Source organism: Petaurus breviceps, unplaced genomic scaffold (assembly GCF_028583685.1).
Source record: "Petaurus breviceps papuanus isolate PSGF00001 unplaced genomic scaffold, PetGlider_PUasm1.0 91116, whole genome shotgun sequence".
NCBI lineage: Eukaryota > Metazoa > Chordata > Mammalia > Diprotodontia > Petauridae > Petaurus > Petaurus breviceps.
Window position 1 is genome coordinate 1 of NW_027187415.1, and position 18,375 is coordinate 18,375.

General features: G+C 38.5%; 1 long non-coding RNA gene and 1 pseudogene across 1 annotated transcript; one reads left to right on the plus strand and one right to left on the minus strand.

Moving 5' to 3' along the window:
* The first annotated feature begins 711 nt into the window (after window positions 1–711).
* LOC138154674 (uncharacterized) lies at window positions 712–18,306 on the plus strand. Its single transcript, XR_011166663.1, has 3 exons — window positions 712–998; window positions 15,894–15,949; window positions 18,012–18,306. It is a non-coding gene; the product is annotated as an uncharacterized lncRNA (long non-coding RNA).
* On the minus strand, window positions 9,085–10,262 carry LOC138154673 (vacuolar protein sorting-associated protein 29 pseudogene; annotated as a pseudogene).
* Window positions 18,307–18,375: the final 69 nt, after the last annotated feature.

Here is an 18,375-nt window from a genome sequence, read left to right on the forward strand (position 1 = left end):
CAATTCTGCTTTCTTCATAATACTTAGTGCATTCTTTGATGTGGGCATGCTATGCCAAACATTTCTGTGCCACTCAATCCCAAAATTCTTCAGAAAGACCTTGAAAGTGTCTTTGAATTGCTTCTTCTGACCTCCATGTGAGTATGTGCCCTGTGTGAGCTCTCCATAAAACAGTCTTTTAGGAAAATGTGTGTTTGGCATTCAGACAACTTTCTCAGCCCATCAGAGTTGCACTGTCTGCAGCAGAGTTTGAATGCTTGGGTGTTATGGACAGACCTCTCTTCTGTTTCTGGGAATTCTTCTGGAGTTGTCAAATAGCATACACCATATTGACCATTCCTCTAAAGACATACATACATACATATATATATATATATATATATATATATATATATACATATACCCATATACGTATACCTACAGTTCAACCAAGGATTGGATGGTGGCCCCAACTAGACAACCCAAGGCAATAGGCCTTTGTCTCAAGGATACACTTCTGGGTTGCCACCAAGGATGGGGTGGGTCCTGACACCCGTAGGAATATAACATCCAAGGAGCATTCTCAGACCTAATCCACATTCATCACAATGACACCATGAGTTTTGGGTTAGAAACAAAAGCCTAAAGGGAACAAGGGCCCCTCATTTATCCCAAAGTCTGAGTAAAACCCATTATGGCATAAATGAACAAGTCCTATCCTGCACAGTGGAGGGTGTCACTGATTACATTAGATTCAATTATATCAGGGCACTCCTTTTGATTTTCATTATGCTAATAGATGGCAACATTGCACCAGGTTAGGCTTATCAGGACTAGCTGTGCTTGAAAAGAAAGATAAGTAACCAGAAGTAGATGGTTATGTCCTGCAGAAAATGAAGTCACTAGTGAAGTCAGCAGAGTCACGGAACCCATGAACATATTGACTACAATCAAGAAAGCAGGAAGAACAATCGCCACAAGATAATAAAGAACAAATATTGTAAAACTGCAAAACACAGGTAGGACAGAGGAGATGTGTCTCCCTACTCCTTTGCAAAGGAAGTAGGGAGGGGGCCCTGGGTGTGGCATATCAGATTTTATACATGTATGGATATATGTGTGTATGTATATATATGCATGTTTATATATGTGTACACACACACACATAAGTATATAAGGTCAATTTTGCTATACTATTCATCTGTTTCCTTTTTCTTTTCCATGCCAAAATGGGTTACTTTTCTCTATAGGGGATAGCTTTCTGGGAGTGGGAGAAGGGAAGAAGGGAGAAAATTAGATGACATAAAGACAAAATTCAAGAACAAAACTGATTTTTAAAAAAATATTAATGTTTAAAAATGGCCTTCCTTTGTGGGACCTGATAGGAGCAAACCAAATGGCCAAAATAGATGTTACCTGGGAATCCTACTTTCTTTTGGGTTTTTGTAAATTTTTTATGTATTGCAAACAAATACAAAATGGGGAAAGAAAAGAACAATTTCCACATACACAGTAGAACATTAGAGGATTCAATATGAAACGATAAATTTCCATTTCAATAAAACCTCTATAATAAATACTACACATTGTGTTCAAAACTGCCCAGCTTTTCTTTGCTTCCACATAGGTTTTCTTTCCTTCTCTCTCTGCACTTCTTACTTTATTTTTCCCCTCCCTCCCTCTACCCCATCCTAAAGAAGGCTACAATTAAGGGCAGATATTTATACATATACATAGATATCTATGAACATACACATATTATGCATATACATTCATACATATATATATAAATATGTAAGACCATACTCTGCTTATTTCCATTTGTCATCCATTTTTCTGATAGTGGGGAACATTTTCTTTCATAAGTAAAAGTCTTTCCATGTTTTTCTAAATCAGACAGCTCATCATTTCCTACACCACAACAATATTCTCAAGATAGCAGAGTAAAAGCAGGGACTTGCTTGAAATCTCCCCCAAGCCCCTCCAAATACCTGTAAAAAAATGACACTAAACAAATTCTAGAGCAACAGAACTCCCAAAATGACAGAGTGAAACAAATTTCCAGCCCAAGACAACCTGAAAGATCCATAGGAAAGGTCTGGTGTACCAGTCTGAGAGAGGAGCTCAGTCCAGCCCAGCAAACCTGGAGCAGGCTCCAGGGGGTTGAATCACTTAAAGCAATGGCAGTTTCCAGACTCCTGAACCCACAGACAACCCTAAGACAACTTATAAAGTCAGCAGGAAAGGTCTGTTGGATCTGGGTGAGAGAGGAGCACGGTCTGGCCCCAGCCACAGGGCAGCAGCAGCAGTGGTTTCTTCCAGAGCTCTCAGCCCAGAGACAGTGGGAGGATTGAGCAGCTGATCAGAGGGGGATTGCAGGGGTCTTTTTGCTGGTGCTGAGGCAGGATTCTCTTGCTTTGCCTTGCTTGAATCTGGGTTGAAGTCCTGGGTGGAGGTCCTGGAGTGAGGAAGGGTGCTAGCATGCCTAAGCTTGTGGCAGCAGTGGAGACAGAATCCTCTTCACAGTCAGAAGGCAGAAAAGAGTCCTTGTGGTCACTCACAGACCAGAAAACAGGCCAGGAGAGGAGTAAACACCTCTCCTTTGATCATACTCTTGTGGTTTAAACACAGGGATGCCAAAAATGGTTGAGGTGGGCTCTCTGCCCACCCCAAAACTGTAGTGGGTTCACAATGTGTTGTGGTGGAACCATCTCTAAGAATGAAGAGTCAGACCACCTCTAATCCAAGTACAGACATTTATTGAGATTGATGCCTCTCATGAAGCATGCTAAGTTCCAAGAGCAAACAGCAACTTTAGAGAAAGCAAGACGGATTTGTATAGGGTAAAGATGCAATTACATAACAGAAATTAACATAGACTAGAGGAATATCACTAATATTAAAAAGGCAGAAGGAGTTTGTTAAGGGGTTAGGTGATGAAGGAGGGGTCTCAACTATGGTTTGGTGGTAAACATTCTGGTCATGCTGCCCTCCAACTGGCTAGCTATTGTGGTCCTGTCTGGTCAAGATGGATGGTGTAATTTTGATTGAATTCAAGAATGCACCTGCTTCTGTGGGAATGGGTCTGGGGACAGTGACCAGGTAGAAGCAGTAGCTAGGTTTCCATCACATGGACACACCTACTGTTTCTGTGGGAACTAAGAGTTCAGGGACACACCTGTTGTTCCAGAAAGCAGTGAGGCATATACAAAGAAGTTAGGACATAGGTGTAGTGGGCTTGCTGTTCAGTAGGGCCAGGCCTACAATGAGGTTAGAATATTGGGACTGGGGGCAGCTTTATTAGGATTACATCAGTATCACCTTAGAAGAACTGAAAATTTATGGGTCTCTAGAAGTATTTCTGAAAACAACTTTCGCACAAAAACCCTGAAGCTTGGGACAGGATACCCTCCACACTGGAAGCAGAGTCCTACCTTAACAAAGAGTTAAAAAGTCAAGTAAGTGACTGGGGAAATAAGCAAACAGCAAAACTAAGACTATAGAATCTTACTTTGGTGACAAAGAAGATCAAAACACACAACCTGAAGAAGACAACAAAGTCAAAGCTCCTATATCCAAAGACTCCAAGAAAAATATGAATTGGGTGCAGGCCATGAAGAGCTCAAAAAAGGATTTTGAAAATCAAGTAAGAGAAGTAGAGGAAAAATTGGGAAGAGAAATGAGAGTGATGCAAGAAAATTATGAAAAATGAGATGACAGCTTGGTAAATGAGACCCAAAAAAAATACTGAAGAAAAAAAATCTTTAAAAACACTAAAGGGGCTGGCTAGGTGGCACAGTGAATAGAGCACCAGCCCTGGAGTCAGGAGGACCTGGGTTCAAATCCAGCCTCAGACACTTAACACAAATCTAGCTGTGTGACCTTGGACAAGTCACTTAACCTGAATTGCCCTGCCCTCCCCCCTCCATAAATCAAAACAAAACTCCAAAAAGCCAATGAGGAGAAAAATGACTTTAAAATCTGCATTGGACAAATGGAAAAGGAGATGCCCTACAGGCAACAGGAGGGGTAAGGGAGGAAAAGTGGGGAATGATTAGAAGGGAGCAAAGTCATAAAGGGAAAGGATAGGTAAAGAGAGGGGGATGCAAAGGGAGGGAATACTGAGGGAGGCAGTGGTCAAAAGGAAAACTCTTAAGGAGGGGAAGGGAGAAGGAAGAAATAAAAACATAAAGAGGGGAGGGAAAAGGATGAAGGGAAAGACACAGACAATAATCATAACTGTGAGTGTGAATGGGATGAACTCTCCCATAAAACAGAAACAAATAGCAGAATGGATTGAAAACCATAGTCCTACAATATGCTGTCTACAAGAAACACATTTGAAACAAGGGGATACACACAGGGTAAAGGTAAAAGGCTGGAGTAGAATATATTATGCTTCAGGTAAAGTAAAAAAAGCAGGGGTAGCAATCCTTATGTCAGATAAAGTAAAAGCAGAAATAGGCCTAATTAAAAGAGATAAGGAAGGAAACTATATCCTTCTAAAAGGCACTGTCATGAATGAAGCAATATCATTACTTAATAAATATGAACCAAGCAGTATAGCATCCAAATTCCTAGAGGAGAAGTTAAGGGAATTGGAGAAAGAAATAGACAGCAAAACTATGCTAGTGGGGGACCTCAATCTCCCCCTCTCTGAACTCGATAAATCTAACCTCAAAATAAACAAGAAAGAAATTAAGGAGGCGAATAGAATTTTAAAGAGGGTGGAAATGAAAGTGCTCCAGAGAAAACTGAATGGAGATAAAAAGGAATGCACCTGTGTATGTACTTGGGACATACACAAAACCTGACTATGTATTAGGGCACAAAAACCTCACAATTCAGTGCAGAAAGGCAGAAATATTAAATGCATCCTTCTCAGATCACAATGCAATAAAAATCATATGCAATAAGTGCCATGGAAAAATACACTACAAACTAATTGGAAGCTAAATAATTTAATCCTCAAAAATGAGTGGGTCAAACAAGAAATTATAGAAACAATCAGTAGCTTCATTTAAGAGAATGACAATAATGAGACAACATACCAGAACTAGTGGGATACAGCAAAAGCAGTTCTTAGGGGAAGTTTTATATCCCTGAATGCATATATGAATAAAATAGAGATAATGGAGGTCAATAAATTGGGCACACAACTGAAAAAGCTAGAAAAAGAACAAATTGAAAATCCCCAATTAAATACTAAATTAGAAATAATAAAAACCAAAGGAGAGATTAACAAAACTGAAATCAAGAAAACTATTGAATTAATAAATAAAACTAAGAGCTGGTTTTATGAAAAAACAATAAAATTGATAAACCTTTAGTCAATATGGCAAAAAAAAAAAGAAAACCAAATTATGAGTATCAAAAAATGAAAAGGGTGAATCTACCTCCAATGAAAAGGAAATTAAAACAATAATTAGGAATTATTTTGCCCAATTGTATGCACACAGATTTGGCAATCTTAGGGAAATGGATGAATATTTACAAAAATATAAAATGCCCAGATTAACTGAAGACGAAGTAAATCACTTAAACAACCCCATCTCAGAAAAAGAAATTGAACAAGCCATCAATGAACTCCCTAGGAAAAAATCTCCAGGGCCAGATCAATGCCATATAGTAGTGAATTCTATCAAACATTTAAAGAATGATTGCTTGCAATATTTCACAAACAATTTGGGAAAATTGGAGAAGAAACTCTTTTTGTGACACAAATATGGTACTCATACCTAAATCAGGAAGAGACAAAACAGAGAAAGAAAATTATACACCAATTTCCCTCATGAATATAGATGTAAAAATGTAAAATAAAATATTAGCAAAAAGATTACAGCAACTTATCATGAGAATAATACACTTTGATCAGGTAGGATTTATTCCAGGAATGCAAGGATGGCTCAACATTAGGAAAACTATCAGCATAATTGATCACATCAACAACAAAGCTAGCAGAAAACATGATTATCTCAATAGATGCAGAAAAGGCTTTTGACAAAATCCAACACCCATTCCTATTAAAAAGACTAGAGAGTATAGGAATAAATGGAGTCTTCCTTACAATAATAAGCAGCATCTATCTAAAACCATCAGCAAGTATTTTATGTAATGGGGATAAGATAGAAGCATTTCCAATAAGATCAAGGGTGAAACAAGGATGTCCACTATCACCCCTCTTATTCAATTTTTTTACCAGAAATGTTAGCAGTAGCAATGAGAAGAAAAAGAAATTGAAGGAATCAAATTAGGCAAAGAAGAGACTAAGCTATCACTCATCACCGATGACATGATGATATACTTAAAGAATCATAGAGAATCAAGTAAAAAACTACTTAAGATAGTAAATAAATTTGGCAAAGTTACAGGATATAAAGTAAACCCACATAAACCCTCAGCATTCCTATAAATTTCTAACAAAGTCCAACAGCAAGAAACAGAGAGAGAAATTCCATTTAAAGTTCCTGTAGACAACATAAAATATTTGGGAATCTACCTGCCAAAAAAAAAAACCCAGGACTTATATGAACACAATTACAAAACACTCTTCAAACAAATGAAGTCAGATCTAACTAATTGGGGAAACATCAGCTGCTCATGCCTGGGTCGAGCTAATATATTAAAAATGACCATTTTACCTAAATTAAATTACATATTTAGTGCCATGCCAGTCAATCTACCAAAAAAAATACTTTATAGAGCTAGAAAAAATAATAACAAAATTCATTTGGAAGAACAAAAGGTCCAGAATATCAAGGGAATTAATGAAAAGAAATGCTAGGGAAGGTGGCCTAGCCATACCAGATTTTTATCTGTATTGTAAAGCAGCAGTCATCAAAACTATTTGGTACTGGCTGAGGAACAAAGTAGTGGATCAATGGAATAGATTGGGTATACAAGACCCAACAGTCATTGACAACAGTAATCTATTGCTTGATAAACCCCAAGACCCTAGTTTTTAGGATAAGAACTCACTATTTGACAAAAACTGCTGGGAAAACTGGAATATAGTATGGCAGAAACTGGGCATAGATCAATATCTAACACCATACACCAAAATCAAGTTAAAATGGGTGCTCCAATCTAGGTATAAAGGATGATACTATAAGCAATCTGGGAGAGCATGGCATAGCTTAACCCATTATATTTATGGAGAAAGGAAGGTTTTATGACAAAACAAGAGGTAGAGAGCATTATAAAATGCAAAATAGATAAGTTTGATTATGTTAAATTGAAAAGTTTCTGTACAAATAAAGCCAATTTAACCAAGATTAAGAGAGGAGTGGAAAATTGGGAAACAATTTTTACAACCAGGGTCTGTGATAAAGGCCTCACTTCTAAAATATACAGAGAACTGAGTCAAATCTATACGAATACAAGTCATGGGGCGGCTAGGTGGCACAGTGAGAAAAAGTGCCTGCCCAGAAGTCAGGAGGGCCCTGGATCGGTTCTGGCCTCAGATACTTAACACCCACACAAAATAACTGGCCTTGTCACCTTGGGCAAGTTACTTAGCCCCAATGCTTAATAAAAAAAAAAAGAATACAAATCATTCCACAATTGATAAATGGTCAAAGGGTATGAACAGGCAGTTTTCAGAGGATGAAATTAAAGGTATCTATAAGCATATGAAAAAAATGCTCTAAATCACTATTGATTACAGAAATACAAATCAAAAAATCTGAGGTACCACATCTCACTGGCCAGATTGGCTAAAATGACAAAACAGGATGAATGTTGGAGAGGATGTGGAAAAATTGCAACACTAATGCATTGTTGGTGCATTGTGAACTGATCCAACCATGCTGGAGAGCAATCTGGAACTATGCCCAAAGGGTTATAATTTCATACTCTTTGACCCAGCAATACCACTTCTAGGGTTGTGTCCCAAAGAGATCATAGAAGTGGGAGGAAGACTCACATGTACAAAAATATTTATAGCAGCTCTTTTGTGGTGGCAAAGAATTAGAATTCAAGGGGATGCCCATCAATTGGGAAGTGGCTGAACAAGTTGTGGTATATGAATATAATGGAATACTATTGTGCCATAAGAAATGAGGAGCAGACAGACTTCATAATAACCTGGAGAGACTTATATAAACTGATGTTGAGTGAGAAGAAAAGAACCAGGAGAAATTTGTACACAAATACAGACACGATGTATGAGTGATGACTAACCTGGATAGAGGGGGCTCCTCTCAGCAATACAAGGTTAGAAGACAGCTCCAAAAGACTCATGATGGAAAGGGATATCCACATTCAGAGAAAGAACTACAGACTCTGAATGCAGATTGAAGAAAACTACTTGCTCTCTCTTTTGTCTTTTGTTTCATTCCTTCTTTCCTATTGTTCATTCCATTGGTTATAATCCTTCTTTACAACCTTACTAATGTTTAATGTGAAGGTATTTGTAGATCTTATATTTGACTGCATGACGCCTTGGGGGGGAGGGTGGGGAACAGGTGGGGAGAGGGGAGGTGGAAGAGGGAGGGAGAGAAAATTTGAAACATAAGGGATTGTCGAACTGAATGTTGTAAACTAAAAGTAACTAAACAAAACAATTAAAAATTTAAAAACATAAAAAATTAAGAAAAAAAACAGTCTACCCATTATGGAGAATCTTTAATAAAATGTGTTTTACTTTGGGTAAAAAAACAAAAAAATGTTTCAAACTGAGGCACTGGGTGGGGTTAGGCATGAATCTAGACATGTTCAGCCTTAGCTCCTTCCTGAAGAGGACAAATGTGCTGTGGTAGCAAAGGCTGAAGGTGGTCACTGACTAGAAAATTGCTTTTCTGGCTTCTCCTCTTGCAGCTGTGCAGCTATAAAACAGAGAAAGATTAACACATGACTGCAACTAGTTAAAGAATGGAGCTCCAAAAGACTGCTCTCTTGGAAATTAAATCTGTACTGTTTCCTTTTGGGGGCTATGATGTCATATGTCTTTAAAAACCATTTTACTCAAAACAAACAAATATTTTATATGTGAAAAAGTTTAAAATTAGAGCTATTCAATTAGCTTAATAATAATTCTGAATCAGCAAATCTGTGAGAAGCTTAAATACAAATCTATGGTTCAAAGGATTTCCCCACTTACTTCTGCAATACATTTTTCAAAAGTGAAAAGTAAGTGTTTATTACAGTATAAAGAGGAGGATAGTGTATTCAATGAGGCAGTCTGGAATACTTCTATTCATACACCAGGTTGTTAACAAAGGCTGGAATTGTTAATATTGAAAATACTTACAAAACTTAAACTTCTTTTTCACATATATCCATTTATCAAGTGGTACAAGTTATCCCTTAGAAATCGTGGTCTACTAACTAAACACATTCTTATAGTTTACAATAAGGTTGTAGCAAACCACCAAATATGATGTGAGTTCTAATATGCAATACTTTAAAAATGTAACAATTTTGTGGCTTTTGAATGCTTAATTATTTGATTAAAACAAGGGAATGGAACAAAAAATCACCAAACACTGCCTGTCTTAGGATTTTTTACTTTCAATACGTTCCACTTTCACATCATCCCCAATTAGCTGATACAGAGAAGTGATAGCTGCAGAAGCCTAGATATCCATCAATAGAAATAAGGGAATGATGTTTGTTTCCATAGCATTATAGGCTCCAGTGGCAGATCCTGGATTAATATTGAATTAATTTTCACGTTCAAAGCCTTCAAATTTGTGTCTGTGAGTGTGTGTGTGCTGACATGAGAATGCCCACATCATACTGCCTTTGTTGCAATGCTAAGCTGGCCATATCGCCTCACTGAATAAGGTGAGGCCCATGTCTCAAATCAATTTTAAACTGCCCAACAGTCTCAACCTTCTGAGTAATTCCCATTCTCATCAAACTCTCCTTTAACAATGTGAACATCTCCAGCTAGAGTCTTTAGATACTCATAATTTTCTTTGGTGGTGGGTGGTACATAGTATCCAGTGGGGAGAATGTGCTGAATTTTTCCAGGCAGATTTTTTTTATTTTAACTTAGCTGGCAGACTGTTGCATCAGTGGGAAATGTGCACATCTCCTAACACTAGTGACAACATCCTGTTACCAGCTCCAGTCTGCTATAGCAACTATCACCTCCCACCTCTTTCTACCATACCTTTTAAAATAAGATGAATGCTTCTGAATAAAATAGCAAATCACAGTGTTTTTTAAAAGCCATAACTCTAGTATTAATATACTTTGCTGAAACAATCTGACTTATTACATATTTTGCTAGCAACTGTGAAATATCTGTCTCAAATATGACTGTGTATGTATATATATATATAGGGGCAAATGAAACAATCCCAGGAAATGTCTCTGACCAAGGAAGGTGTGTTATATTACTGGGTCTATGGGGAATTAAAACTCATTTCCATATTCAATCTAGTTTGATCTCTCTCTGCTGTCGTCCAGGCCTGCACTAAACTGGTCACTGAAGTTTTCAAGACAAATCATGGCTGCCTTTCACAGAGAAATTCATAAATGAACATTCTCTTGTTATACTTCAAACGGCAGTAGGCATACGCATAGATTCCAACTCTAGTATTATTGTTTCAGTTTGAAAAAATGACACATCTGCCATTCTCCCACTGTGGTTAACACTAATCAAAGCCTTCACAGAGTTCTATTTTTAGTGGAGTTCACAATTTCAGAAAAATTGAGAATTTTCAGGAGCAAATAACAAGTGATACAAAGTTTAGTCAGTGAAGGAGGGAGCCCTGCAAGGAAAGGTTCAACCTTATGGAACCATTAAAACTCTGGGCAATTTAATATTTTTAAGGGTGTTGCAGCAAGCACCCCAGTATCCCCAGGGTGCCTGCTCACACAGGTTCTTGGATCTGCTTTGTTAAAGGAAAGCAACTCAAAATGGGTTAACAAGCTTACTTTAATCAGTCAGACATATATCGTTTACCTTGTTCAGGAGAAAAGGTGAGCACCCTGAACCTCAAAATATACAGGCATAATTATCAAGACAGAAACATCAAGTAGACAGATTTCCAAACTGTCCAACCATTACATCCATACCCAGTCAACATCTGGGTTTCCACATTCTGGGTTTTTCAAAGCCGGGGGACTCTCAACAACGGCTTCCCAGTATTCAGATCAAATCACAGAACACTTCTCAAAGTGAGTCCCAAAACAAAGCTACACATCAGTGCTTATATAGCCTTCTCCTGGCTCAGAGAATGTAACAACCTTTTTAACCCACTGGCCAATCAAAAAGTATCTTCTGAAAAACAAGCCTCCCTCCCCAGGCTTCTGGTGCACTTTAGCCTAGGGGCAGGGAAGATCTTCCAAATTTGCATTCCCATTACAAAGGGTTCTTATACAAAAAGTACAAGTCGTCACCATCAACAAATATTTACTGAATGAGGTACTATGTTGTTCTAAGCAATAAAGCTGCCCTGTCCAAAGAGATCAGACTAAGAGGAAATGGCTCATTTTATAGCAGAAGGCATCCAGTCTAAAGGAAAAGTTTTCAAATAGTGAAAACTGTTAGAATAATCAGGGTTAGAGTTCGTTTATTCAGTCTTCATCATTCTTGACCTCTCTGTAGACTTTGACACAGTTCATTACCCCCCTCCTAGATATTCTGTCCTATCCTGATTCTCCTCCTACCTATCCGTCCAATCTTTTTGAGGCTCCTTTGGGAGAATTTCTTCCAGGTTATGCCTGCTAACCTATGAAGTACCTCCCAAGGCTCTGTCCTGCCCCCTCTTTCTTCTTCTTTACCACCTCACTTGGTCATCTCATCTGTTTCCATGGATTCACCTCTAATCTTCATGAAGATGATTTTCAGATCTATTTATCAAGTGCTAACCTCTTTCTTGACCTCTAGTCTCCAATCTTTAGTCTCCGACTGGACATCACAAACTGGCTGTCCCACAGACATCTCAAATTCAACATGGTCCAAAATGAACTCATTAAATTTCCCTCCAAACACTTTTTTCTGTCCTGACTTCCCTATTAATGTGCAGGGTACCACCATCCTGAAAAAAGAAAAAAAGGTATTAAAGTCATCTGAGACAATTCTACTAAAATGCTTTTGTTTTTGATGCTGTTCAGTCATGTTTAGTCATTGACTTGTTGTGATCCCATTTGGGGTTTCCTTGGCAAAGGGACTGGAGCAAAGATATTGGAGTGGTTTGCCATTTCCCTCTCCAGCTCATTTCTACAGTTGAGGAAACTGGGTCAAACAGTGCCTAGGGTCACATGGCTAGTGAGTGTCTGAGGCCAAATTTGAACTCAGAAAGATGAGTCTTCCTGATTCCAGGCCTGGCACTGTGTCCACTGCACCACCTAGATACTCTACTAAAATTATTCCATAAAAAATACGGAAATTTGTTCATAGAATATCTTTGTAAAATTCTTTCATCTCTTTTAGCAATTTCACATTGAAGAGATCTTGGTCAGAAGAGAATTTTCTCAGCCCAAAACAGTAAGGTAAAATGGAAAAACTCTTGAACAAGACAGTGGAAATTTCAGCATGAATGAAAGTATTATTATTTCCTTTTATAGAAAATTTTTTTAAAATTCTTAATACAGGTGTTAACCTACACATATGTATACTGTTATCTCTTTCACATCATGGGGGTCGGCAACATGATATACACACCACCACCACTCCCTATTCCCCTTAGCCCACCCCACACAAACTATCTGGAAATTCTGCGTAAAAAATTTTTGGCCCTACTTTTGTACCAGAGAACGTCTAAATTTTTTTTCTTTTATGGGGTGTTTACAGTACCTTATTATAAAATTTTGGTTAAGTATTTGGTCATAGGCTATATGTAGGTCAATTTTAGTAAAAAAAAAAAATACTTTTTCTGTGTCATCTGCTGACCTTTACATGTCAACTGCAACTTCCACAAAATTCCTATTTAATTTCTAATGCTGACCCATGATATGTCGAAACCACAATAGGGAAAGTCATGATATAGAAGGGATAACTGTATACATTTCTATCTGATACTGATACAGTTCTCTACTTTTGAAAAACAAGAAATGATCCTGTAAACTGCTCCCTCCTTACACTCAAGGGGTTTCTTTCTCTGCTAAAGTAGGTGTTTTCAGATGAAAGGTTCCCAGAAGAAGGGCATAAGGAGGGAAGAGGTAGGGTCTTTGGCAAACAATGTGAGTTTCAATATATGCCCTTCTCAGGGTCATATATTGATCAGTGTGTAATAAGGAAGGCTACTTGGAAAAGCCACATGAATGAATGAAGGGACAAAGGAATCAAAGAAGCATTTATTTAAGTGCTTAATATATGCAAAGCACAGTGTTAAGTGCTAAGGTTGCAAAGAGGTTATTGTTTGTGCCTCATTCTTGAAGAGAACCATGTTGACACCAGGGAGGTGATGTCAGGACAGTCAAGTGAATTGGATGTAAGTGAGGGAGGGCTATGCAAAATCACCAGCTTCTCTCTCCTCGGGAGCCGTCTGGATCCAGGGGCCAGATATAGACCAGGACAACTGGAGATGGCCCAGACAGAGAGGAAAGTAAGACAGTCCCTGCTCTGAAACAGTAGGTCACATTCTAATGAGAGGAGTCAACACATATGGAAAGTGTCATACAAGTTAGAATATAAAGCTGTGGATTAACTAACAATGATGACAAAATATTTGTATTCCGGGTTAGGAGATACAAACAAGGAAAGACCGCATGCCAACTCCAAGGGAACCTAAGGGAAATCTGAGAGGATGGTGGTGTCATCAACAGAAAGGGGGAAGTCGAGGTAAAGAACAGGTATGTGGGGACAAAGGAGACTGAACTCATCCCTAACCTCTTGAAAGATTAAGTGAGTCATATGTCCAGGGTCACAAAGTGATCGTCAGAAACAGAATTTGAACCTCGGTCTCCTGTCTCCAAATTCAATGTTCTTTGCCCCATCTCCAGCAAATCAAAGATCTGGAGGGAATTAATGGAAGCATGACTGGGGGTCCAGCGCCACCTGCTGGAAACACTGAAAAAGAGACAATATTGGCTTAAAGAGGTCCCCTTGTTCAAATGAGGAAACTAAAACTCATAAAGATGAAATGGCTGCTTTTCTAACTTTGAATATTTAGTCAAGGCATCAGCAGATAAAGTGTTAGAGTCCCAACTGTCATTGGAATTTTCGAATGAGTTTGCCACAGAAGAGAAAAATTAAGAGATTGTGTAAAATATGTGTTTGCTGACTCATAATAACTATTTTTGGAAATACAAAAAAATATTAATTTCCTTATTATGCATTCTGCCACATAGACCCTTCTGAGACTTCAGTGTAAGGCACTACAGAAGAACAAATGCTCAAACCTCCCTCCTTAAGTCTTTTCAGAATTTCGGGCTATGAACTTTGCCAAGAACATTCGAGCTGATTTACTGGGAACAGCCAATGTTTAACTAGAGGAGAGTATAAAGGAGGGGTTTCCTCCACCTCAATTAATGTAACCTGTGTGAAAGCATGATTCAGCTTTTAGTGTGTAAACAAGATGGTCTACACCCTATGATCTCTTTATGAAGTGTGAGCCTCTTTGATTAGATCAACAAGGCAATGATTTGTTGGCTAACCAAATAAACTAAGGGTCACCATGCTTCTGAGGATTTTAAATAAATGGAGAAAGTTGAATGGTAAACCAGCTGAGTGATGGGAGATCCTGAGTTTGTGGGCTAATAATTCCAGTTCCAGAGTTAGATCCAAATCTATAGAAAGGGAGAGAGAAAAAGACAAACAGAGAGTAAAAGACAGACACAGACAGAGACAGAAACAGAGACAGGTAGATGGACAGAGAGAATCTGATTGTACCCCATATTTTGGAAATGCAGATTTCAAAAGGTCCTGTAACCTAAAAATCTACAGGAGGTGTCAATCCATAAGCCATGAATGAAATTCTCAAAGTATAAAGAGAAACATATTTCAATGAGGAGGAAAAAATGGGAGTTGCCAAAAGGACCATTATGGACGTGCAAGAAACTAACTTAACGAACAATTTTGATTTTTTTGAAAGAAGTGTTCAGAAGACAAAAGCAAGTTCAGGTAACAGGATGAAAAGAAGATTGTGGCACAGTCCTCTAAAAATAGTGCTGGGAGTACTACTGTTCAGAATGAATTGAGACCTGGGAGGGAAACTCATGTCAACAAAAAGGGAGGGTGAGTGTTGCTATATTGGGAGGGAAAGGAGGATCGAAAAAGGGATAGGCCTTCTGCTTGGAGAGAATGGGACAGTGATCACTGACTACTAAGGAAAGGCAACATGAAGAGAGGCATGGACTCCAGCAAGAAAGGTGATATTCCCATTGTCCTCTGGCCTAGTCAGACATCTGCAGTATTGTGTAGAGTTCTGGGTACCACACTTTACAACAGACACTGTTAAGACAGAGAGCATCTAAAGCATAACCAAGATAGGACCTTGAGTATTAAAGAAACTAGTGACATTAAACATCTCTCATCTCTCTCTATCCATTGACTCATTATCTGATGCTTATAAGTATTCAAAGATCTTTCCAATCTGGACACTCTTTTACACACACACACACACACACACACACACACACACACAAAACCACTTACTTGATACTTGATCCTATCACCCCCTCAAGGTATCATTTTATATCTCACCTCTCTTTCACAACCTAGGAAAAGCTGTGTATTTTTACTGTCTCCATTTTCTCTTCTTTCACTCACTCCTCAACTCTGATTTCCAACCTTGGTAGATTGGACTCCTTTGGATATCTAACTAGAATGTCTTCCTTATGAAATTGTCCCCTGGAAGGGGACCTGGCAACAGATGTCTACTTCACGGTCACTAGCCTGTGACCTGAGGATGATTTTCCCAGAAGTAGAGACCTCAGCCCTCTAGGCCAAGATGGAAGCCATTGTTTACATCACATACGCATAACTTATGGTGTCCTATGTATTATTTTGCTTCCAGGTCATTGACGATGACATTCTTCAGAATGGATACCTCAAAAATTTGTTGACATAAAGGTCAGTGGAGATCACTCTTATCTCAGACCTTGTGCCTGTCTTGACTAAAGGAGAAGGATATATATGGTGAACCTTGCATGTTCTCAACTGCCTCTGATGGGCCTAAACTCTCTGTCACTCACTTCTGTCTCCTCCTGCTTAGATGTCAGGGCAAGACTTAAACCAAGTTCCTCCTGACTCTGAGGCCAGTTATCTCTCCACTCCATCATGTTACTGTCCTTTGATTAATACATCCTATAATTTTGCTAGCAATTGAGTTCACCAGCCTAGAGTCTGCAGGCTCGCTTCTCTTCCCTTTTTGGAAAACAGTAACATTTGCCCTTATTCAATTTTGTGGCATCTCTCCTGTCTTCCATGAAGGAAGGAAACAAGTACCTAGTCTATGATAATTGCTTTACAAATATTTACTCACTTGATCTCACAACTTTGGGAGGTAGATGCTAGCATTATCTTCATTTTACACTTGAGGAAACCTAAGCAAACAGAGGTTAAGTAACTTGCCAGGGTCACACAGCCAGTAAGTGAACTCAGTTCTTCCTGACTCCAACCCCAGAACTCTATTCATTGTGTCTCTTAGCTACTTTAGAGACAAAGCTGTAGAAAGAGACATACAGAAAGAAAAAGACTTTCACTCCCAATGGGAAGACCAGACCACCCCCACCCCAACTTAGTACATTGCAGTCTGCACCATGATCTCTGATGGCAGGACAAAAAAGCAGTGGGCTCAGCACAATAATTAATCCTTCTTGTCTATTGACTGTGGCCCTTTTAAGAGTCAAATTATTATACCCATATTTCTCTTCCTCTGGTGAAGAAGAAAGAGAAGGGAGGGAGGAAGGGAGGGGAAAAGGAGCAGGGAAAGGAGGGTGGGAGAATAGGAGAAGGAAGGGGTAGGGGAGGAAGGAGTAGGAGGAGAAAGGGAGAGGTAGAAGGGTGAGGGAGGGGAGGAAGAGAAGGGGAAACTTGCAGCTGTCTGCAAACAGGAATGTCACACTCATTAGCCAAAATCTGGACATTTGTATTATTGATATCTTAGGCCACAAATATCATCATCAAAATCATTAAACCTTTCTAAAAATTGTTTTCTCTGAATTACTACTTTTTCCTTTATAGTTTTTTTACATAGGATCTGAAACTCTCTGTGGTACCTGATTCAGGAAATATACCTGGGCATTTTTCTCCCCTTTCCTTCATTTTCACCTTAGAGCTCTCTAGATTCAAATCAACTCCAAACATTTTCTTATCACCTACTCCATGAAAGCCACAGTACTTGGTGCTGGGCATATAAAACCAAAACACCCCTGCCCTCATGGAGTCTGTATTCTAGCATATGTCTCAAATCAAATACATTCTTCTGAGCTCTTATTAAGTGGACCCTATTCCTGCACAAGAGGTGGTTATCAGAAACACTAGTCCAGAAATGAAAAGCATTCTTCTCACACTGTTTGCTTCCCAAATTATCCTTCCTCTTCTAAAAATCTCCCTTCACGGGGCAGCAAGGAGAAAAGTACAACTTGTGCCCATTAGCACTTCAGTGTTTTTGAACATTTGACAACAAATATGCCCCAGGTATTCAGGTAGTAATACAAAAGGAAAGTGAAAGGGAAAGGAAAGCAAAAAGGCAAAGAGAAAGGGAAAGGGGAGGGGAAAGGAAAAAGAGAAAATTCATCTTGTTCCAAACTGTACTCAGGAGTGTTGCCAACTGCATGTGACCACATCCAACACTTCTGGTGGAGAGAGGGGGAAATAGCAGTCCCATACCCGATTACATTGTACTTTTACATAGAATACCTTTCTACTCTCTCCCTCTCTTTTGGGGATACTGGAGACATGAGTCAAATGTGAGAATAATTTTGATACCTATACTCAATTTGATCAGTAGCTAGATATCAGTGATTGTATAAGTGAATTAAGTAAAATAGGATTAAGTTCAAGTAAGTTTTGATAGCTAATGCTGGTAGGAAAAGAGTTATGATTAATTAATCCAGTATGTATGTATTTATTTATTGTTTTCCCCCAATTACATGTAAAAATAAATGTTAACATTTTTTTTTGTTTTCAGTTCCAAATTCTCTCCACTCCACCTCTTCATTGAGAAGAAATTTTACATAAGTTACACATGTGCAGTCATACAAAACATATTCCCATAATGGCCATGTTGTGAGAGAAAACACAGCAGCTCCTCCCTCAAAAAAAGAGTTTTTTAAAAGTATGCTTGTATCTGCATTCCGATTCTGTTGGTTCTTTTTCTGGAGACAGATAGCATTTTTCTTCATAAATCCTTCAGAGTTATTTTGAATCATTGTATTGCTGAGAACAGTTGTCATTCACAGTTGATCATCATGGAATATTCCTGTTATTATATGTTATGAATATTCCTGCACTATCCTCTGCACCACCCAGCAACCAAAAATGAAAAATGAAGG